Source organism: Sphaerodactylus townsendi, linkage group LG04, assembly GCF_021028975.2.
Source record: "Sphaerodactylus townsendi isolate TG3544 linkage group LG04, MPM_Stown_v2.3, whole genome shotgun sequence".
In the NCBI taxonomy this organism is placed as follows: Eukaryota; Metazoa; Chordata; class Lepidosauria; order Squamata; family Sphaerodactylidae; genus Sphaerodactylus; species Sphaerodactylus townsendi.
The window spans coordinates 35,382,402-35,406,910 of record NC_059428.1 but is presented as its reverse complement, the minus strand read 5'-3'; the positions used below and the strand labels follow the sequence as shown (position 1 = coordinate 35,406,910).

At 43.7% G+C, this 24,509-nt stretch overlaps 1 protein-coding gene across 1 annotated transcript in view; it reads right to left on the bottom strand.

Annotated features, from left to right (window-relative positions):
• The window catches only part of ARHGAP31 (Rho GTPase activating protein 31), a 114,248-nt gene that overhangs the window by 70,148 nt on the left and 19,591 nt on the right, over nt 1-24,509 (bottom strand). The window lies entirely within an intron of this gene.

The window sequence follows — 24,509 nt, the reverse complement described above, 5'->3', positions numbered from 1 at the left end:
TGGGGTGGGTGGGTGGAGGGAGAGGTTTGCTTTTGGAACAGTAATATCAGTATACATGCAGCTTCAAGGGCTAAGCCAGCAGTCTTGACTAACAGGTGTGATGAAATCTGTGCCTTTAATAATTACTTGATTGGTGGAGTTAAGAGAACCAGGTCTGAAGTGCTCTCCAAAAGACTCCAGGGAAAGGAGGCAGTGCCTCCTCAAGTGTAAACAGAGAAACGTGAGAAGAGCCCTCTGGAAGTCACTGCACAGAGAAGAGTCCTGAGGTAAGTATTCCATGTGTAATGGGCCATTAGTTGAAAAATAGTGAGCTATATGGAATAAACTGTCCAACTGCATAAGATAGTTCCTTTTTATCTTTCTGGCTAGAACTGCTAATCTATCCCCCACAGTCCTGATTTGATGGCAGTTTTGTCCAAAACTACTTTTACCTATCCACATAGCCAGCAACTTCAAGCATAGGAATTGTATTGTGACAATGTATATGCTGCCTCTTCCAAGACCTACTATCTTATCTGCTGACCTTCAAGTTATGAAATGATGGGTGTGTTATTTGCCTCCTTAGAGGCATACATGTGTCCTGATAGGTCCAGACCTCAACAGGGCAAATAATGCCACCACCACCACCACCACCCCGGATTCATTGGAGTTCAGGGGAACAGGATCCATTGTGGTCTGTCTGGGGCTGGCAGAGCCTTCCATGCACTTACCTGAAGCTCTGAGGCCAGACACAAGGCCATGGCAACATCAGGGCTGAAGTAGACCTGCCCACACCCACAATCAGTGCCTGGACCAGACTAGGTGGTTGCAGCAACCTTAGTGGAGTAGAAAAAGCCTTCCCCACCCACATGGATTGGCAGCACAATATCGAAGAGCTGTATAAGCAGAGAAGCGGTAGAAGCAGTCAGGGAAGGTGGGCAGGGTGAGCCAATGCAGACTCACCTGCCAGAAATAGCTGGGGGGGGGGGGCGGGAGAGCAAGGAGGCGACCTCACAAGCACACCTGGTCAAGTTGACATGGCCATCACAGGCCAAAAGGTCCGGAGCAGGTGGGGGCTCGAGACAGGGGATGACAGGAGATGGCAACTTCCTGGCAGCAGCAGCAGCCAGCAGGAGGCTGTTTTGAAGTCTAGTATTGGGCAGGACTGATGGGGGTGGCATAGAGGGCAGTTTCGGAACTCAGGAATGAGCTGGGCCCCACCCCTAATGATACTGCAGTAGAGAACCTGGTGTGGCCCCACCTCCTGGCACGAATTTATTAGGCATGACCTCAAGATAGAAGGGGGGGATCAAGAGTTGGGGAAAGAGGGTTGAGGGTGTTAAAAACCCGCCCTCCCCTCCTGTTGCTGAGATGCATGTGGGATATGCTAAACTTGCACAGGTGTCAAACTCGCGGCCCTCCAGATGTTATGGACTACAGTTCCCATCATCCCCTGCCAACATGATGATGGGAACTGTAGTCCATAACATCGGGAGGGCTGCGAGTTTGACACCTATGTTAAAGAAAGGAGGATTCTGGATTAGAAATTAGAAATGGCAGATTTCGAAGAAGGATTACACAATAGCCTATGGATAGAAAAATCAGTGAGGACAAAAAGTACAGAACAAAAGCCATGCAATCAGAAATAGGTTGTTCAAAATTTGAGAAGCTATACGAAAAAGCATTAGCCCTCCAATATTTCCCCTAATTTCACCTATGATAAAAATGTGGTGAAAAAGACTGACTTCATAACATATAATGATAGGTGCTTAAGGAGAAATTAAGTCTTGTGCAAAAAAAAAGTACAATTGAATTGCCGTTATACTTTCAGTTCATTTCAAGATTAAGAAAGGAAATAAATACAGCACAAGGTGCAATAAGTGGTCTGACAGAATTTGAAAAGGAGTTTACACAACAAAAAGAGCACTTATTAGGACGAATTTATAAACTGTAACTTCAAATTGATAAAGCAAGAGAACAAAGGAAAACATGTGCAGTCAGATGGATGCAAAACTTTGAGGGAGAAATGCCTTTTCAACAATGAGAAGCCTTATGAATGAGAGGTACAAAAATTTACAGCCAGCCAAACATTAAAACAAAATTGGTACAAGATGTTCTATCGGAGGTATATCACTCCAAAGGATATTGAGAAGATGGACAAGAATTACAAAGGGAAATGCTGGAAATGCTCTTTTGATCACCTGTGGTGGACGTATAGAAAATTAAAACATTCTGGAAAGAAATTCATGCAGAAATCCAGAAAAATAAAATTTGTAATGGATACTAAGTATTATACACTGGCATTCTGCCCCACAGTAAGCATATGGTTCCTGACAGGCAGAGATTTTAGTACTGGCACCATGAGAGTTGTGTTGCCGGAAATCCTCCTGGGCATCCCACAGTTTGTGAAAATAGAGAAATTATGAGATTTCCTTCTCACTGCAGGTTTCCCTCCTGGGTTGCTGTAGTCAAAAGGCAAGATGAAGGTTGCCTGTTTTGCTTCTTTAAAGCCCTTTAAATGTAATATCAAAAAGGCTGGTCTACCTGCAATTGAAAGTAATGGGTAGACCTTACCCATTGCTTCTTAATAGGAGGTAGATCTGCTCTCTGAGTGGTTCCAATGCTCAGATGGTGTCATTGCAGCTACAAAGACACCTTTCTCAAAACAAAAAAGGAAAAATGGCACATTCACAGGGTCATCAAGGGCCGTTTCCGCACGGGCCAAAAACGGCGGCCTGGGGACGGTAAAAACGCCGCCCCCAGGCCGCCATTCGCACAGGCGGCGCTGCTGAAACGCAGCAGCACCGACCTGGCTCCCCTTCCCCTCCCTCAGGGCGGCGTCAGGCCGTCCTCAAAAACACCCCTTTAAAGGGGTGTTTTTGAGAAAACAGCGTGTTCCCTGCGGCGAGTAAAGCGGCGAGGCACCACCGGGAACACGCTGTTTCCCTGCTCCCTCGCTTTACTTGCCTTGTCCCCGCTGTCATTAAGCCCTGCTGTCTTCCCTAGAAGCCCACGCTCACGGCTGTCCTCCAACCCCACCTGGAGGTCGGAGGGCAGCGTGGGCAGAACTTAGGGAAGACAGCAGGCTAAGCGACAACGGGGACAAGGCAAGTATAGCGAGGAGACAGGGAAAGCTCCATGCTTGCAGAGCCGCCTCACCAATAGTGGGGCCCTTCGCTTGCGCTTGCAGTCTGGCGAACGACCTCCCAACCCACGCTTGGCAGAATTCTTGCAGGTGTGAGGGCACCCACGGAGGAGCCACCTGTCTTGAGGAAAGGAGCCAAAGGAAAACTAACTTTATTCAGGGAACATTTTTTTTTACAGCAGAGAATAGCAGGCGGATGACCTGCTGGCAGGAGGAGAAACCTCCATGGGAAACCTTCAGCAAATGGTGGCTGCATGGAAGTTTTTTTGGGAAGCTATCCGAAAATGGTTGGGCACAAGCTGCGAAGCGTGAAATGAGAAAGTAAGAAGAACTCAACTGTGGGGGTGTGGTGTGGGGGTGGGGAGCCAGGAAAATGGAAAGCGTTTTTTGGCTGACAATGCTTCCATTTTTCCTGCACTCTGCTGGAGAAAAAAGCCAAACCATTCTTTTTTAGAACGTCCTGCAAGACATAATTCCTTTGTTATTGGAATGGACCTATAAGTTATTAGGCATACTGCCAAAAAAAAAAAAATATACCAAGAATTTTGGAAGAACTGTTTCAATATTTTGCTAATGGCAGCCGGAGTGAGTACTTTGCAGCAAAATGGAAGATATTTTAATTAACTTAATTTTAATCTGACATTTCTTCCATTGTTCTTATCTTTTATCATGTTTGTTCCTGATTTTTACCCCAATCTTCTGTTGACTGTTTTTTAATTGTATTTCCGCGTTTTAGTGCACAGTGAACTGCCTCACAGACATTTTTTAGGGAAAAGCAGGGGGGAAATATGGATCAATAAATACACAAAACAAAATTATGGCATGGTTTTATTCATGCCATATTTTCTAAGCTCTCCTACTGCTAATAGCCAGGGTCACCGCAATTCATCGCGGACTCTCCAGATGTTCATGGACTACAAATCCTGTGAACATCTGGAGAGTACCGCCAAGTTGCAGAGCCCTGTGCTAAACAATAACTTCGCAACATCTGACTCCACTCCATTTTCTCTGGCTCCGCCCCACAAATCTCCAGAGTATTTCCCACAACCCAGAACTGGCCACCCTCTTAATACACCCTGCCTTCTAGGACATCATCAGCTTGATAAAATCTAGAACATCAGCTAGATAGCAGCATTTGGCTGGATATCAGCTAGATACCAGTAGTTATCTCGTGTGATGATGAATTCTATACATTAAGCATATACATTATGTGGTGCAGTGTTTTGTGGAAACTTATATGACTGATAAATCAATTCCATGAAAAAAAGCAAATGGAAGTTGGAGGAAGTAACTATGTTGGAAAGCTTCCAGGACTCAGGAGATAAGAAACATAGGCCTGGGAACCTGAAAATATATAAAAGGAATTAAACTCTGCTGAGATTGTGTATGCGTTCATGCCACTGATCTTGCTGAACAATTCTGGGCAGGGGTCACTGCCCTGCTGCTGAACTAAACCAACAAATAAGCACAGAAACGAAGCAAGAAGTAACCCTGAGATTGTAAAAGATAATTACAATCACAGAGGAAATCCCAGGAATTTATGAATCTGGCATTATTGCCTGTGATCCAAGAAAGCACCCATAAATCACCTCAAAAGAAGTCATGTGTTGGCTGAGAGAATACAACAGCTCCATAAAACCCAGGGGAACATCCATTATGTAGCTTAGTGGGATGACATTTAAAAGTCTGTAAAGTTTTACATTTTGTACATCTATTTTATGCATGCAGAATATATGCCTGAGATGTGACTCTCAAGAAGAAAGTACCCTGTGCATTTCCTTTTTAGAGAGGGATTCAAGAGCAGGTATTTTTATCTCCCCATAGGTACCTGAGAAGATTCAAAGGGAAACTTACCACTCTAGGCACAACTGGTAAAAGAAAAAAAAACCAGGGAGGGAGGGATATTTTAGTAATGTGGGAAATAATGTTTAAGTCCTCCCAGAATTTCAATTAATACCACAATGTCATTAAAAAAAGAACTTTTGTAGATTTTAATGAAAAACAATTAATTTTTAAAAACGTAATAAAGGCAAAAATAATAATGCAACATTATAAAGGAATCAAAATTAAGGCTGGGAGTAGACATTAGAAAGAACACATGGCTGCCAGTGGCAATAGTTGTCTTGTTTCTCTCTCCAGCAATACATAATTCTACCAAGCAGAAAATGGAACATCATTGCATTTAGAGCTTCCCCATATCCTCAGGCAGCATTCAGTGCAATAGAGAGGGGACCGAGAAAGCCAAAGTATGTTGGGAAGAGGCTGTGGCTCTGTGGGAAAGCATCTGCTTGGCATGCAGAAGACCCCATATCCTCAGGCAGCATTCAGTGCAATAGAGAGGGGACCGAGAAAGCCAAAGTATGTTGGGAAGAGGCTGTGGCTCTGTGGGAAAGCATCTGCTTGGCATGCAGAAGACCCCAGGTTCAGTTCCTCTTATGGCCAGTTAAAATAGGAGGAGCCCACTAGGAAATGATGTAAAGAACCTCTGCCTGAGGTTCCAGAGAGCTGCTGTGCATCACATTCTGTACAGTGTACCAGCTCTCACTTTTGTGACACAATCATCCCCCCCCCTTTTTTCCTTGCATGGATATTTGTGGGTATAAAACAGTGGTGGCGAACCTTTGGCACTCCAGATGTTATGGACTACAATTCCCATCAGCCCCTGCCAGCATGGCCAATTGGCCATGCTGGCAGGGGCTGATGGGAATTGTAGTCCATAACATCTGGAGTGCCAAAGGTTCACCACCACGGGCATAAAAGCAAAGGCTATAGGGCAGAGAAAAGCAGCAAGCATTGATATGACAAACACTCATGATTTCTGGAACAGTGAACATAGAAAATGGGCAGTCCAGTTGGCGTGGAGGGGCAAAGTGACTTGTGGAATTGCAGCAGGCTCATGCCAATGTGGTGCCCACTGCACCACCACAAGTGGCAAATGCACCAGCAGAGGGAGCCAAGAGGTTGGTGGGGGGGACGCCACACAGTTCAGCAGTGCCCAACCCAGGAGTGGGCCGAGGCCTGAGAGTTGCACTGGCTTAAACCAGAGCTGCACTGGCTGACACAGAAGATTTAGCAACCACGTAGAAGAGAACCTACTCGTCAGTGCTTCTTAGTGTCCTCCATGTGGCTGGCTCAAATTAAATTGGAGCTTTGAACTATGTTACAGGTGTCATCTCCCTGTAACACAGTTCATTCTTTCAGTCTTATCATGGTCTCTTGTCAAACTGGTTTCCACATGTCCACAGCTCCTGGTAAGGCCAAAAGTAATTTCCAGCAATGTGTCCACCACTGCTGGAAATATATATAATAATATGACTGTTGCAAACACCAATTGGACTGTGCTCATTATAAATAACCTACTCCCTCCATGCCTGCAGCAGGTTTTAGACAGCATTTTTTCCCTGTATACATGAATGGACTTACTGGCACATAAAGTGATTTTAAAAGGGGCCGAAGCAGTACAATGTCCCCTTACCATTCTTGGAAATGATCTAACCTTCCTTCCTGCTAGAAAAATCGACTATACTAGAATACGTTTGCTGTTAATTCTACTCAGTTTCACAGTTCTGCTTATTCATAAGGCACCAGGACAAGCCTGAAATTAAAAAGCAGGAGAGAAATAAACAAGCCCGCCTTCTCATGCCCACTGCACACAGGGAGTGAGGCAATTCCCATTATATTTAAATTGTCATCATCAAGATAATAACATTGGATTAGGGCTACTACCCAGTGGTAGCTTTAAGGGGGAAAGGAGTCCCATTACTTTTTAGAAACTGCCATCTCTATGCAGCCTGACAATTTTTATGTTACTGTATATGAGCTTTCATACAGCCAACGGTTTTCTTCCCCCAGATACTGTTCTTAGAAGTTTTTTGGTATTTAGCAAAATCTTTTCAAGCTAAGCAGGTCTGGGTTTAGATTGTGTCTGGATGGAAAACTTCCCAAGAGTCCTAGGCAGAGGTGGGATGCAACCAGTTCTCACCACTTCTCTAGAAGTGGTTACTAATTTTTTTCTGAGTGCCGAGAAGGGGTTACTAAAGCAACCTCCCTGCCCAATAGGGACAGGAGGTGCGTGTGTGTGGTGGCGCCACTGTTTGAATCCCACGACCATCGGAACCTGTTATTAAAATTTTTGGATCCCACCACTGGTCCTAGGTATATTACCTTGAGCACCATGATGCAGAACATGAAAATAGTATGTACCTTATCAGTCCACTCAGCAAAGTTTGATGTCTTCCTCCAGTTCAGGATGGAGAATCACCTGAAGATTTGGGGGAAGATTTGGGGGGTACAGCTTGAGGATGGCAAGGTTTGGGGAGGGGAGGAACCAGAGCAGGACACAATGCCATAGAGCCCATCCTCCAAAGCAGCCAATTTGCCCAAGGGAACTGATCTCTGTCATTGGGAAATCAACTATAATAGTGGGAGCTCTCCAGGATGGCAACCCTAGCTCTCTTCTCTCTCTTGCTCATTCTCTCTTTCAGTCTTAGACTTAAAGGCTCTAATCATGTATTTTGTACTCCAGTGTTAATTCCCTCTAATATCGTTTATGTTGTGACAAAGCAAGATGCTACAAGATGCTTCTGACATAAGCAGGGATAGGAGCAAATTATACCAGGACTCCTGCATCAGCACTGAAGAAGAAAAGTTGGATTGATATCTCCCCTTTCTCTCCTGTAAGGAGACTCAAAGGGGCTCACAAACTCCTTTCCCTTCCCCCCTCACAACAAACACCCTGTGAGGTAGGTGGGGCTGAGAGAGCTCCAAAGAACTGTGGCCACACAATGCTTTACAAGCTCAATTTAAGATGCTGCTTACTGTGACTGTAAAGTCCTAAAGGCCATCCAATCCAAGCTTTTGTCTCCTACACCTCTAAAATTAATCCAAAACTTCTTACCATGATGACGTTTGTGGCAAAGAAGGAAGGGTGGGGGGGTATACAAGGAATGTATCATTTTAACAGTTTGTTACCAACACAAAAACCCTGATGCAAATTTAACCTACTCAAGGCAAGAGACAAATCAAATCAGTTAAATTAGACTTCACTGATGTAGCTCTGAGGCCGTGACCACATGATGGAAAAGCTGCGATAGTGTGAACCCAACGAATAAAAATTGGATCTATGAGACATAAGTTAAAACCCTATCTGACACTCAAAGTCTTGGGCAAAACTCTTTTGGCCTCTGTTGCCCATTATGTTGAATGGGATTAATAAGGTTTGGCCTCAAGGGACACTGTCAAAGAAAACTCAGATTAAAAATTAAAATGGCAATAGACTATTTGAAAACAGTAGTAATAGTAGAAATAGGAAATCTCCCTAAGGTCTACTGAAGCTAGTGCTTGGCCAGTATTTTTAAGCACCACTGTTTGTTTCTTGTTGTCTTTTAATATTAGAAACATTGTCTGGTATCTAAAACACTTCTGAAAACAGCTAAGCCAGCAACGGCTTCCAACAGCCTGAATAAACAGACTCTCACATGGATGTCTCCGTGCTCTGGGTCATTATGCTGCCAGCAGAACACAGCCAAACTGCCTTGGTGCAGGCAAATCGAGGCTTGTCCCCCACGATAATGTGAAAGAAGCATCTGTTGTGTGTTCTGGAAAGACTCCAGGTAGCAGAGGCCCTCTGCTTCAGTCCCTGATTAAAGGCTCTCAATTCAGCAATCTTTATTAAGATCCCCAAAATGCACAGATTTGTGCCTTGCAAACCTAAGCAAGAGAGTTACACCCTTCTAAAGCCACTGATTCTCTAACATTGCACTTATAGGGTGGCAGGGGAGGAGTAGCTGCTTTTGAAAAATGCAGACTATATAATTGTGTTGCTAATCCAGGAGTGACTAGTGCTTTTCTATCAGTGCGCTACTAAATGGAGATATATGCTTTGTCCATGGATGGGAAATAAGGTGAACTAACATCAAAGCTAGGATAATCAAAGAGTCAATTTTATCTTCTTCCTTCCTGCCACCAGCAGCCAAATCACGCCTTCCTCTACTTTGCTTGAAGAAGGGGGGTGGGGGTGCGGATGGAGCAGCCTTGAAGCCCACTCACTTCCTTCTACATATAATTCTATTTCAGATTGGAACTTTAAATCTTCCAGGTTTTTCCCTTTGTCAATTTTAAAGCGCTCTCTAATGCAACTCAGAATACTGAGTTTTATGAGCACCTATAACATATCAGAGCATGCTTCAGAGATCAATATCATGAAAAAAGTTGCTGCAGAAAGTACATACAGAATTCACATTTAAGCTTCCTCATGTCTGATAGCTTTAAACGGTTGTATGCATTATATACTTCCAGTATTCATGCAATGCCAAGCAAAGATTTTTCCCAGATGTGTATGTGTGTTCATGCACGTATGCAATAAATGATGGGGGAAGGTATGTTTTGCTTAGAATTCAATTGTTTCTTTCCTTTTTCCTGCAAAAAAGCACAGTATTTTGTTTCTGGAAAAATGAAGTTCCTCCAGTTGAAATTGCTGAAGAAGGGTGTAAGCAGAGGCGTAACTCCAAGGGAATGGGGGGGGCACGACAACTGGGTGCGCGCCCCTGTGGGGGTGTGGTGAGGGCATTCTGGGGGCGTGGAAGGGGCGTTCCGGGGTGGGGGCAGAGGACCCACCAGTGCACCGGATGCTTTTCCCCCTTGCTACACCTCTGGGTGTAAGGCAGTATCTGTGTCCTCAACCATGATAATTAACAATCTGGATCTCTGCACATCCTTCCCCACTTTACAGGAGTGACTTCATTGTACAACATTTGTGAAAACTCCTCAGACCAGTATATTTTTTGCACTTATCTCTAGTTGCTTGTATGTGATTTTCACATCAGAACTCCAGACTCAAAGCCTTTATTAGGCTTAAACATATAATAAAAACTGAATAACAAAATACAAATTCATTAATCAGACATTTAATGCGGTTATTAAAAGCTGTGTTTTTTGAAAATGGCAGCTTCCAGCCGCTGCCATGCAAATGGCAACGGCTGGAAGGTGCCAATCCCACCCTTTCCCGATCGACTTACCTTCCCTGCGACCTTCCGGCGTGTCGCCGAGGCCTGGGGAAACACACCCCTGCCCTGCAACTCCAGAGCAGTCGCACAGGGCGGGGGGGGGGTGTCCCCTGGCCTCGGCGATGCGCCAGGAGTTCGCAGGGAAGGTAAGTTGATCGGGCGACGGCACAGCGCAGCGCCATCTTCCCTGTCATTACCGGGACTGTTCATGCGAATGGTCCCGGGGGGGGGGGGGGGTGGGGTCGGCATCATGTACGCCGACCCAACCCCCAGCGTGGCCGTACGGAAGCAGCCTTTGAGTTTAGGGACAAGACTTTTCCTTGTAACAATAAGGGCTAACAACTTGCTATGTAGGTAACAAAACAAAGTCCAAGGGTCTTGTGAAGCTTAATTCTGTGCCTGCTACCAAATTCTTTACTTTTTTTGTCTAGGCTCCTGCAACATATAATGTGCAAACTGCAGTTTTAACATATTATGACATTCCAAATTATACTCCAACAAATGACTTCTATCTCCAGTGGTTCTAGGTCAAAGTACACTAGCTCTGTGTACTTTCACAGTTTCTCAATTGAATATTACTGCCATTGTAAGAATGTTATAGACCAGTGAGACATCCTCTGGTTAAGAGACTTGACTGGGGATCAGTGTAACAAGAAAAGTGTGATTTAACATATCACTCTTCCATTTTCCAACCACAGAAATGACACTTTATAGCTCTGTAGGGAACATTCCCCAAAATAAGATTTTCTTCCTGGACTGAAGCTTTCTAACCGAAACACAGGTTTTATTTCTCTCATAAGCATTTGAAAACGCAGTTTGAGGAAAACTAAAACACCATTTTGTGTCACTTCCAATCCTTCTCTAGTATCATCATTTCCAGTGTTATTGCTCAGTCCTTCCCAAAATGTTAACTTGGCCCATACTAGATGGGAGGCACTGAAGTCTGCAGAGCACAAAAAATAATATACACTTTATAACCAGCCCTGGCTGAGAACAAAAATGCTGTATTCAAAGACACTCTCACACAAAAAACAATCTATACAGGGGAGAGGAAGAAAAGGGATTGGGTATTGGTTAAAATGGAGAAAAGCAGTTTGGGAGTCGCGTATGAGGCACATGACGGTCTTACGTGCCCTGAAGGCAGCCAACCTTAAAGCCAACCTGAAGAAAGGTGGGCACACATTCAAACAGTGCTCTTCTCATTGGCTCCAGGTGAAGCACTATATCAGATTCAAGGTTTTTGTGCTTACATAACAAAGCCTGAAACAGTCTGGGCCCATGTACCTTCAGGCACCACCTCTCTTGGTATGTTCCCCAGAGAGTGATTTGGTCTTCGACTAGTAATTTTACTGGTGGTCCCTGACCCTAGAGAAGTTAGACTAGCCTCAACCAGGGGCCTGGACTTTTTCATTCCTGGCCCCAGTCTGATGGAACACTCTTCTAATAAGACCAGGGCCCTGTGGGATCTGATGCAGTTCTACAGGGCCTGAAAGATAGAGTTGTTCCACCAAGCATATGGTTGAAGCAGCTATGGTACCATCTGGCCTCCCCTTCCTTTTCCCCATTGTGCTGTATTTAATTAGTGTTAACCTTCACAGGACTGGATGTATTTCTTCACCATCTTGGCAACTGGTAATTAGTAAATTATTGGAATGTTTTGATATTAGTTAGTTTGATGGTTTTAAATGTATGTTGTGAGCCACCCTGAGCCTGTCAGGGGAGGGATGGCCTGTCACACCCAATAAATAAATAAATGCTCTCAGATATACAATTAAAACCATTACACACCCCAAAATCATTAAACCTTAACAGGAACTAAGTGGCATACTTAAGGGGATATGGGGGGACTGGAGCCACAGGTGCCACTTCCTGGGGGTTCATTTGCAGGGCCATGCCCTTCCTCATAATTGCGTCCTGATCCCAAACTCCCTGGGGTGGGGGTGGGGTGGAGCCAACAGTATAAAGTTAGAGCTGGACAGTCTGATCTTGGCATCGGCGAGGCTTGAATTGAGTTATAAACTTCCGGCTGGAAGCCTGTAGTTTAAAGGTGGACACAGCTTCTCTGAGGCCAGGATCAAACAGGTCCTTGCCACTCCCGATCTCCATATCAATGTTGGGGGTGAGGAGAGCCCCACCCTGTGGCATTCAACTCTGTCCTGGTCCTGAATTATAGAGGAGTTCAGGCCAGGGCACAGCTGGGTCAAGGGTGAACTGCCTCGGATGTGCTGTAGGAGCCATTTAATAAAGCTACACCTCTGCAGGAACTAAATAGGTTATGTTACAAAAGTATGGAATCCCAAGGCCCCATCCCAAGACATAACCAGGTCTTGTCCCAAGAAATGAAAGGGTTTGGGATAGTGGAGGTTTGGCAACACTGTGGATTCAGAGCCCAAAATCTGCAAAATGCAGGTCATGCAGCTCAGTTTGACTCAGAAATGTGTGGTGGAAGAGAGAAAATGTAACCATTCCAATTCAGTTTCAATATTAAAAAGGGAGTGGGGTGGTGTCCTCTTATTGTTGAATCAAGTTTGAAATTTGGTGCCTTCCCTCTGCGGCCAGACTTGTAAGCTGGCCATGGTTAGACTCGCAGCCACTGGAGGGCATGAAGTCTCACAACAACTGCTGAGTCACCAAATTGGTGTGGGGAGAGGCTGCAGTTACACACAGCCCCCAGAACATACATGGTGTTCTCCAGTTCTAACATTAAGCAGAATCCATGGAATGGGGTCTCAAGTTTCCTACAAGGGAGAGCCAGTGGTTGACCTTGGGCCAGTCACAGTTCTCTCAGAACTCTCTTAGCCCACACAGAGGCAGGCAATGGTAAACCATTTCTGAATGTTTCTTGCATGTTTCTTGCATTGAAAAAACCCTGCAGGGTTGTCATAAGTCAGCAGTGACTTGATGTCACATGCACACAGAGTGATCCAGTATTGAGTGGTCTGGAACAAGCTGCTATCTGGAAAGAATAAACAAAACACAGAATGAAGGAAAAGGAGGTAGGTCTACTGTTAAAAGTATTTCATCTCCATCCTGCCTTTCTACCAAACAGAATCCTAAGTAAGTTGCAGAATCTATTTGCCAGAGTTCATAAATTCTCCAATGCACTAGCAGTGAGCACAACCTTTAGATCTGCTCTCCCCACACCCACGACCGATAACAGATATACTATTGAGAAGTGAGTGTCTCAGAAGGTAGTGAGAGTAAAAAGAAAGGGCCAATTTCAAAAATGCTGGTCTGTGCTTGTGTATGTTTTCCCCACAAAATGAAATCTGCATGGATTAGCTTTTGACTTTTGGACAGCGGAGTGGCTGCAAATGAGTGTCAGAAGCCCATCCCTGTGAATTTGTTTCTAAAACCCAGAACAATATACTTTTGGTGGGGGGGAGGTTGCTCATCTGAAAGTTCTGCTGCTGGTAGCTTAGAAGAAAGGGCTGCACTAAAATTGCTGACACGTCTCAAATTCCCCCCAAGCGGCATTGCCAGCCCAAGCCAAGCAAGTTCAAGAAGCCATTTGGCTGAAGTTGCAGTGTCCACGTGCCAACAGCTTGCTTCTCGTTCCCTAAGCGGGGATAATTGGACATTGTTCTGTTACTGAATTGACGCTCTGTAGGTCTGCGAGCTCCTGACTTAAAGATGAGCTAATTAATATGCACACTGCTTGAGGAAGAAGCAGGTCAGAGAAGCCCTTACCTCCTTCCCTTTCCAGATAATAAAGAGGAGGATTATATGTAACCAGAGCTCCCTGTTGGTGCTGGGTAAAGGAATGTTGCATGAGGAATAGAGATCCACTGTGAAATATTTTTGAGAAGCTGCTGCTTGATGGTCCAGAGCTCCAAATTAAAAGCAAAACCCAGGGGGGGGGGGGGACAGCTTTGAGAATGGATTTAGAAATACACGATTACCTATAGTTGTTAGAGACCCCTTTAGAAAAAATGGGGGGGGGGGAGGGCCAAAAATGAAGAGGTAAATAAGTGTTTGCTACAAGGCAGTCAGAGTTCCAGGCATATGTCCATGATCTGGTCTATGTGCAATTTGTCAAAAAACAAAGCAGAACTTTCCTCTTATGATTCATGTATGGGAGTGGAAGTTCAAGCTGTATGTTTGGACTGCACCCAGAGAAATGATGCTTAGGCATGTGTGAGGGAGGGGAAAGTCAATCACTCCCATTTTGTCTCTTTAGGAGTTCAGAAGGAACACAAGTCTCTCTTGCTGCCTCTCACTGTTCCTGATTCCTGCCACAAAGAGTCTACATTTCACTACTTCTGCCTTGCCCAAGCTGGGGAAGATGGGTAGATGAGGCCCTTCCCCTCCCTAGAGTTATCTATATGTGCCAGACAGCACATGAAGCTGCCTTATACTGGATCAGATTTATGGTCCACCAATATCAGTACTGCCTACTCAAACTGGCAGTAGTTCTAGAGTCTCAGACTAAGATCTTTCACATTACCTGCTGCATGATTCTTTCAAATGGAGATGCCATAGATTGAATCTGGGGCTTTCTTATGCCGTACAGATGCTTTACCACGATTCAGTCACAACTCCTTCCTAAAGATATTCCACAGAAAACGGCTGGTTTAACTCTCAGTATTCAGTGAGACATCACTTTCCCTCAGAGATTTCAGGGATGCAAGAGAACTTGGAGTTCCTCTCTTCATAACTGCTACATACGTGAAAGCAGTCTCCAGAATTAAAAGTGATTTTTTCACTTTTTGTGGGCCACTGTCACATCTGACAGTGACCCCTGGTGGGGTTTTTAAAGAAAGAGACATTCAGAGGTGGTTTGCCATAGCCAGGGGCAGAGTGAGAGGGAACTGCGCCCGTGGCCTGCATGCACCCTGTACCCCTGCCACTCCCCAGTCTGCCCTGCCCTGGAATGCCACGCCCTTGCCATGCTCCCAACAGGGGCGCGTGTCCGGTGTGTTGCGCACCCCCCAACCTTCCCCCTTGCTGCTACGCCACTGGCCATAGCCTGTCTCCATGTCGTGACCCTGGTATTCCTTGGAGGTCTCCCATGCAAATACATACCAAGGTCAACCCTGCTTAGCTTCTGTGATCTGGCAAGTTCAGGCTAGCCTGGGCTATTCAGCTAGGGCAAAAATTCTAGTATAAACCTAGAAACCTTATGCAAACCCCTTTCAAAGAACTTACAAAGCACAGAATTTGAACCAAAGTTCAAATCTCTATTCACCTTGTATAAACTATTTTCTCTTAGCCCAGCCTATTTCAAAGGGTTGCAACAAAAATAAAGAGAGGCAAATTCTGAAATTTTACACTAATTTGAAGGGCAATGTTTAGGGCACAGCTGAGAGGGCTGACATTTTCTAGGTATGAAAATGCTACTTTTATTTTCAAACACCTTGGACAAATCTTTGGATTTGCTGCTTTATCCCTTTAGAAAACTTCTCCTGATTCGTTTTGTCCCATTTTGCTTGATCTTTGCTTACAAAATGAGGCATGAAGTAGCATAATGATGTGATTGTCTCGTATAATTAGTATCTGTCTAGAGGTGTGAAGATCTTTGAAGCATTGTATAACATGCACTATATTTAGTAATAACTATATTTTACATTTGACATACATCAACTCAAGAATCCTAAATGCAAACCGTGTAAACTAGGCCAATATTATTATCACCATGTTGCTAAAACTACTAGGAATACCTTGTCTAAAGTTCACTGTTGAAACAAGATACTGTTTTTTAATTCATTTCACTCCATGTGGCTGAGGTATATGATGTCTGGTTTGGTGAAAAATGCTTTGTTTACAAAGCTTAACAATACCAAAGAGAATTTTGTATTCAGCCACTGAGGTCACCCCCAAATCAAATGACTGCCTTTTCCATTTATAATATTACAGACTTCTTAATTCCTCACAGACCAAAAAGCCCAGCTCAACCACAGCTTGTCAGAGCTTCCGAGCTAAGCAGGTAATGGTCAGTACTTGGATATAAAACCACCACGGAAGACTGGGGTGGTTGTGTGGTAGAAGACAATCCCAAACCACCTTTGCTCATCTCTGGCCCAGAACACTTCATGGATAGGGTTACCATGAGTTAGTTGTGACAAGAATTGCCAATCCTCAGGTGGGGCCAGGAGATCTCCAGCTGTTACAACTAATCTCCGGACAAGCAGACATTTTTTCCCCATGGAAATAATGGCTGCTTTGCAGGACGGGTTGTATAGCATTGGACCCTGGTGAGGTTGCTCCCCTCCTCAAACTATTCCCTTCCCAAACTCACCCCCCAAAACCTTCAGATATTTTCCCACCCAGAGCTGGTAACCATAGTTGTAGCTCCATGGCAAGTTGCCCTTCTAAATCCCCAACATGTGAGAAGTTCCAAAAGCTGGACTTCCTCTGGGTGGGTACCCTTTGAAAGGGGAGGGCACTGCAAACTTCTAACATTTTTGTAGTGTGTATTTCATGTACAAATATACATGTAAATCAGGTAGAAGAATATGAAGTACAGGAGGCAAAGAGGCATTTCTCCAGTACAGCAGATCCATTATCCCATGCTTCATCCCCGGAAAGATTTTAAAAATATCTAACATGAACATAAGAACATAAGAACATAAGAACAAGCCAGCTGGATCAGACCAAAGTCCATCTAGTCCAGCTCTCTGCTACTCGCAGTGGCCCACCAGGTGCCTTTGGGAGCTCACATGCAGGATGTGAAAGCAATGGCCTTCTGCGGCTGTTGCTCCCGATCACCTGGTCTGTTAAGGCATTTGCAATCTCAGATCAAAGAGGATCAAGATTGGTAGCCATAAATTGACTTCTCCTCCATAAATCTGTCCAAGCCCCTTTTAAAGCTATCCAGGTTAGTGGCCATCACCACCTCCTGTGGCAGCATATTCCAAACACCAATCACACGTTGCGTGAAGAAGTGTTTCCTTTTATTAGTCCTAATTCTTCCCCCCAGCATTTTCAATGAATGCCCCCTGGTTCTAGTATTGCGAGAAAGAGAGAAAAATTTCTCTCTGTCAACATTTTCTACCCCATGCATAATTTTATAGACTTCAATCATATCCCCCCTTAGCCGCCTCCTCTCCAAACTAAAGAGTCCCAAACGCTGCAGCCTTTCCTCATAGGGAAGGTGTTCCAGTCCCTCAATCATCCTTGTTGCCCTTCTCTGCACTTTTTCTATCTCCTCAATATCCTTTTTGAGATGCGGCGACCAGAACTGGACACAGTACTCCAAGTGCGGTCGCACCACTGCTTTATATAAGGGCATGACAATCTTTGCAGTTTTATTATCAATTCCTTTTCTAATGATCCCCAGCATAGAGTTTGCCTTTTTCACAGCTGCCATGCATTGAGTTGACATTCCCATGGAACTATCAACTAAGACGCCTAAATCCCTTTCCTGGTCTGTGACTGATAGCACTGACCCCTGTAGCGTGTATGTGAAGTTTGGATTTTTTGCCCCTGTGTGCATCACTTTACATTTTGCTACATTGAACTGCATTTGCCATTTCTTAGCCCACTCACCTAATTTATCAAGGTCCGCTTGGAGCTCTTCGCAATCCTTTGGGGTTCTCACCACCCTACATAATTTGGTATCATCTGCAAACTTGGCCACCACGCTACCCACCCCTACTTCCAGGTCATTTATGAATAGGTTAAAGAGCACTGGTCCCAAAACGGATCCTTGGGGGACACCACTCCCAACATCTCTCCATTGTGAGAACTTCCCATTTACACCCACTCTTTGTTTCCTGTTTCTCAACCAGTTTTTTAATCCATAGGAGGACTTCCCCTCTTATTCCTTCATTGCTGAGTTTTCTCAACAGTCTCTGGTGAGGAACTTTGTCAAAAGCCTTTTGGAAATCCAAGTAGACAATGTCCACCGGTTCACCCCTGTCCACATGCCTGTTTACACCCTCAAAGAACTCTAGTAAGTTTGTAAGACAGGATTTGCCACTGCAAAAGCCATGCTGACTCTTTCTCAGCAGGTCTTGCTTTTCTACATGTTTTATAATTTTATCTTTAATGATAGATTCTACTAATTTACCAGGAACAGATGTCAAACTGACTGGCCTGTAATTTCCCGGGTCCCCCCTAGATCCTTTCTTAAAGATTGGTGTGACATTGGCCATCTTCCAGTCTTCAGGGATGGAGCCTGATTCCAGGGATAAGTTGCATATTAAAGTGAGAAGATCAGCAATTTCATGCTTGAGCTCTTTAAGAACTCTTGGGTGAATGCAATCTGGGCCAGGGGATTTGGTAACATTTAGTTTATCAATTGCTGCCAGAACTTCTTCCTTGTCTACCACTATCTTCTCTATTTCCTCGGATTCGCCTCCTAAGAAGCTTGGTTCAGGTGCAGGAATGTTCCTCACCTCCTCTTGGGTGAAGACAGATGCAAAGAATTCATTCAGCTTCTCTGCAATCTCCCCTGCCATCTTTAGCACACCCTTTGTTCCTTTGTCATCTAATGGGCCTACCGCTTCCCTTGCTGGCTTACTGCTTTTGATGTACTTGAAGAACTGTTTGTTGCTGGTCTTGATGTTCGCAGCCATGCGTTCCTCATAATCCTTTTTTGCCTCCCTTACAGCTAACTTGCTTCTCTTTTGACACCATTTGTGTCCCCCCTCATCTTCTTCATCAGCCAAACTGGACTTCCATTTTCTAAAAGACATTTTCTTTTTTTCTGATAATTTCCTCAACCTCTCTTGTTAACCATGGTGGCTTTCTTTTGGACTGGGTGCTGCCTTTTCTAACCTGTGGAACACATTCCAGCTGAGCTTTTATTACTGTGTTTTTAAATAACCTCCAATCATCCTGGACAGTTTTGACTCTCTTGATTTTCCCTTTCAGCTTCTCTGCGCACTATCCCCCCTCATCTTTGAGAAATTTCCCTTTCTGAAGGCGAAGATGTAACTACATTAGTAGTTGCCACTTGTTCGCATGCTGAGATACTGAATCTGACAGCATTGTGGTCGCTGTTCCCTATCGGCTCAACAACACTGACTTCCTGCACCACGTCCTGGGTCCCACATAGAATTAGATCTAGGATCACCTCTCCCCTGGTTGGTTCCACAACCATCTGCTCTAAGCCACAGTCATTTAGCATATCCAGGAATGCTCTCTCCTTACTATGACCTGAACATGCATTTTTTCCAGTTTATATGGGGATAGTTAAAATCACCCATTACCACTACATTTTTGTTTTTGTTGGCCTCTCTAATTTCTTTTTCCATCTCAGAATCCTCTTGTGCACTTTGGTCAGGGGGACGATAATATATTCCTAATATTAAACTGTCCTTCACACCTGGTATTGATATCCACAGTGATTCTGTAGGGGAACCAGCTCCCCTTGCATTGTCTATTTTATGTGATACTATGCTCTCTTTGATGTAAAGGGCAACTCCACCCCCAATGCGCCCTGTCCTATCCTTCCTATAGAGCCTGTAGCCTGGTATAACAGCATCCCACTGGTTCTCCTCATTCTACCATGTCTCTTTGATGCCCACTATATCAAAGTCCTCCTTCAAAACTGTGTATTCTAGCTCCACATTTTAGGTCGAAAGCTTCTACTATTAGCATAGAGACACCTGTATACCCTGTCTCTGTCCTTAACCTGGGATTTATGTGCTTTACCCTCAAGTCTTTTGTAGACACTATCCCTTGTCACATGCACATTGCTATGTTCCTCGCTTGTATGTGGTTGATTTAGAAAAACCTCCCTCTCTGTCTGCATCCCCATAGATACTGTATTCCGAACCGAAGTCACCTCAGCTCCTGTCGGCTTTCCCCCAGTGATCAGTTTCCCCCAGTGATCATGCTTCCACTAACTCACACACATCATTCTCTACTCCAGCTCAAATCTCTCTCTCTCTCTCTCCCCCGCCCCCATCCCTGTATGTACATACAAAGACACCTGATGCCTCTCCCCAGATTGGAGAAGTCACCTTCCTCCAAACTTTGATACTCAAATAGACCCTCTGGGGAACCATCTCCTAATAATCATCTCATAAGAACCAATTGAAACTTCTACAGTCTATTGGCTTTCTTTTTTCATAGGCTCCAGTCCCTGTAGGCCAAAGCCTTATGAGATATCAACTGAAAAGAATATCTTAAGTATATGAAATATTCTGTCATCTAGTTCTTGAATACTTCAGAGACTATTGCCTTGAGAGCTTGCAATCAGCCTCACCATTCAATTGATCATTCACCTTCTATTGCCATTTTCTAACTATTTTATCCTCTTCTATTCCTCTCTCCTATTACCCTTGATATTTCAAAACTGGGAATGTGTTTAAGGGAGTGAGGCCTGGGGAAATGGGGAAAACTATGTCACAACTGGTAGCCTTTTTTCAATTAATTATTATGTTTCTCGAAAGAAAGAAAGAAAGAAAGAAAGAAAGAAAGAAAGAAAGAAAGAAAGAAAGAAAGAAAGAAAGAAAGAAAGAAAGAAAGAAAGAAAGAAAGAAAGAAAGAAAGAAAGAAAGAAAGAAAGAATTTTTCCATTTAAAAAAGTTTACCAGGCAATCATCAAAAATATTATTTTCATGAAAGGAATTCCAAGATTTTTAACTGCCTGCAAACATTTTTAGAGCTTCCCCTTCACAGAAACTTGAAATAGTCTTAACCTACCAAGGAGAAAAATACTAAAATTACTTCCTTCAGTAATTCTCCTTTGTGAACCTCCATCAAAGAACAAGGTGGCCAACCTCCAAGTTGTGACTGGAGCTCTCCCACTATTACATCTGATTTTCAGGCAGAAGTTATCAGTTCACCTGGAGAAAATGGTTGATTTGAAAGGTGGATTCTATGGTGTTATGCCCAAATCCTGTCCTCCTCAGGCTCCATCTTCCCCTTACAAATATCCGGGCATTACCCAATCTAGAACTGGCCACCCTATCTAAGAACCAACCTGCCTTGGCTTATAAGATTTAAAAAGGACATGTACAAGAAATGGGAAAGGGGGGAAATCACCAGAGAGGAATTCAAACTAATAGCGAGAAAGTAGGGAGAAAGTCAGAAAAACTTTAGGCTCACAATGAGCTCAGGCTTGCCAGAGAGGTTAAAAACAACAAAAAAGGCTTTTGGGGAGTATGTCCATAGAAAAAGGAAGAAAAAAGATAGGCTAGAGTCACTGAGTGGAGAAGATGGCAAAATGCTAACAGGGGATGGAGAAAAGGCAGAACTACTTAACACCTTTGCCTCGGTCTTTTCTCAAAAGGAAAACAGTGCTCATCCAGGGAAAAATGGAACAGAAGATATAGTAGGGGAAATTCAGCACAGAATAAATAAAGAAGTGGTACAGAAATATCTGACTTCCTTAAATTAATTTAAATTTCCAGGCCCTGATCAGCTACATCCCAGGGTATTAAAAGAACTGGCAGAAGCCACTTGCTTTGAGAACTCCTGGAGAACAGGAGATGTCCCAGTGGACTGGAGGAGGGCTAATTTTATTTCCATCTTTTAAAAAAGGAAAAAAGAGGACCCAAACAATTACCGTCCAATCAGCCTGACATCAATACCAGGAAAGATTATGGAGCGGATCATTAGACAGACAGTGTGTAAGCACTTATAAGGGAACAGGGTGATCACTAAAAGTCAACATGGGTTTCTCAAAACCAAATCATGCCAGACTAATCTTATCTCTTTTTTTGATAGAGTGAAACGCTTGGTAGACGAAGGGAATACTATTGATGTAGTATACCTAGATTTTAGTAAAGCCTTTGATAAGGTGCCTCATGACATTCTTGCAAGTAAGCTAGTAAAATGTGGGTTGGACAATGCTACTGTTAGATGGATTTGCAATTGGTTGACTGACTAAACCCAAAGAGTGCTCATCAATGGCTCATCTTCATCCTAGAGAGAAGTGACTAATGGGGTGCCACAGGGTTCTGTACTGGGCCCAGTGCTATTCAATATTTTTATTAATGACTTGGATGATGAAATAGAGGACATGCTAATCACATTTTCAGATGACACCAAATTAGGAGGAGTAGCTAATACCCCAGAGGATAGAGTCAGGATTCAAAATGACTTGGACAGGTTAGAGAGGTGGACCAAAGCTAACAAAATGAACTTCAATAGTGATAAATGTAAGATTCTCCACTTAGGCAGAAAAAATTAAATGCACAGGTATCGAATGGGTTACACCTGGCTTGAAAACACTACTTGTGAAAGGGATCTGGGAGTCTTAGCAGACCATATGCTGAACATTAGTCAGCAGTGTGATGCAGCAGCCAAGAAAGTCAATGCAATTCTGGGATGCATCAATAGGAATATTCTGTCCAGATCAAGGGATGTAATAGTACCTCTCTGCTCTGCATTGGTCCTCACCTGAAATACTGTGTTCAATTCTGGACACCGCAGTTCAAGAAGGATATTGGCAAGCTAGAATGGGTCCAGAGGAGGGCAACCAAAATGGTAAAAGGTCTGGAATCCATGCTCTATGAGGAGAGATTTAGGGAGATGGGTATGTTTAGTTTGGCAAAGAGAAAGTTAAGGGGTGAGATGATAGCCATGTTTAAATATTTGAAGGGATGGCATGTTGAAGAGGGAACAAGCTTGTTTTCTGCTGCTCCAGAGACTAGGAGAAGGAGTAATGGGTTCATGGTGCAAGAAAGTGATTCCATCTAAACACTAGGAGAAACTTCCTGGCAGTTAAGACTGTTCCACAGTGGAATACGCTTCCTCAAAGTGTAGTGGAGTCTCCTTCTTTGGAGGTTTTTAAACAGAGGCTGGATGGCCATCTGTCAGGGGTGCTTTGATTGTCTCTTCCTGCGTGGCAGGGGGTTGAACTTGATGGCCCTTGTGGACTCTTCTAACTCTATGATTCTATTTTATTAGCAGCATTAACACCAATACTTCACACTCAGGAGGCTGCCATGTTGGAAAAGGAGAGGGGAAAGTGGAATCATTAATCTCTTTGACTGATTCTTGTGACAGAATAAGTGACAGATAGCTATTTAACCGGGATAAAATTGAGGCCTAATCAGGAATTGACACTTTCCTGTCTACGATTAGATGCTTCCTTCCCTCCCTTTGAAGCAAACTAATTGATACTGTCAGGAAGGGAGTATTCTGCAATTTGAAGCAATTTTTTCTCTAAAGATGAGGGATTTCAGGTTCTGCTTAGTATGTCACTTCATACAAAGCAACTGTTGTAACGGGATGGGATGGAGAGTCAGTGTTCAATCCCTAGCTTGATGAGACACTATTAAAGCCTCTCTTCCAAACCTCAGAATATTCATCCACATTCTTGTTTTACCTCAAGACAACATACACACATGCAGGCCGCAAGAGTCTCTGCCAAGCTGCCATTATTTTCTCAAAAAAGCAGGAGGCATGACATAGAGAACAATTTTGCCCATTTTGCTGTTAAACGTGCCTTAGGTAAGAAGACTATATTTGCCGTGGCCATCCAGTAATTTTACTGATATGGAAACAGTAACCACCAGGAATAAGAAATTACTTATAGGTGAATTTTCTTTAAAAAAATCTTGCTTAAATTTTGTTTGTTTTTTTATTAAATACAAATCCTGGAGTATTAAAAATTGGTTTCTTACTGAGGACTACACATAGGCTCAGCTGATATTGGGCTTCTTTACTTCTCTCCTCACAACTGTCCTAGCACTCCTTTTTATTTCTGTGCCTGGAATGGCCTCTCCATTAAACGTTTAATATCCATTTCTTTCCCACAGTGCAGAGGTGTATTCCAACCTATGACATACAGGACCTACAGTCAAAGAGCCTGTCTTTATTTTGGGTGTGAGGGAAACTGGACAAATCGCTCCCTTCCTTCCCCCTCCCCCCACTCCCAGCTACTCATCCTGTAAAACAAAAATAGTGACTTTCCATGCAGGGCTCTTAATAGAGGGGGATATCAACAGCTATGGGCAGCTCTGAACCACAGGTCTTCCTGAAACCAGACCTGGAGCTGATTGGCAATGGGTAACACTCACCCTAAGCAATCCTGTTACAAGCCAGTCTCAGAGATGGTTGAGATGAACTTAGAAATGATTTGTGATTTTCTGAATTGGGCAAGTTCATTTTCAGGAAATGTATCTCTAGTAGTAACTATAAATTCTGTCTCAAAGCAAATGGCACTAAATGAGCTTCAGGTTCTCCAACCATCAGTCCTTTATTTCTGTACCTACCCACTGAGAAATATAAAATTGAAGTCTCATTACAGAGAAATCCTAAGAAAAGTTACTTCTTTCCAAGCCCATTGAAGTCAGCGGGCTTAGAAGGGTGGTACTCTGTTTAGGACTGCACTGGAACACCAATATATCTTCATCCTTTTAGGACCAAGGACTACTTTTAACTTCAGTGTGCCACATCAGAGTCATGTTTATCTTTATTATCTTCAAACATGCCAATTTTCCAGCTTTTCTCTGGGATAATTAAGGTGTGGTAGAGAA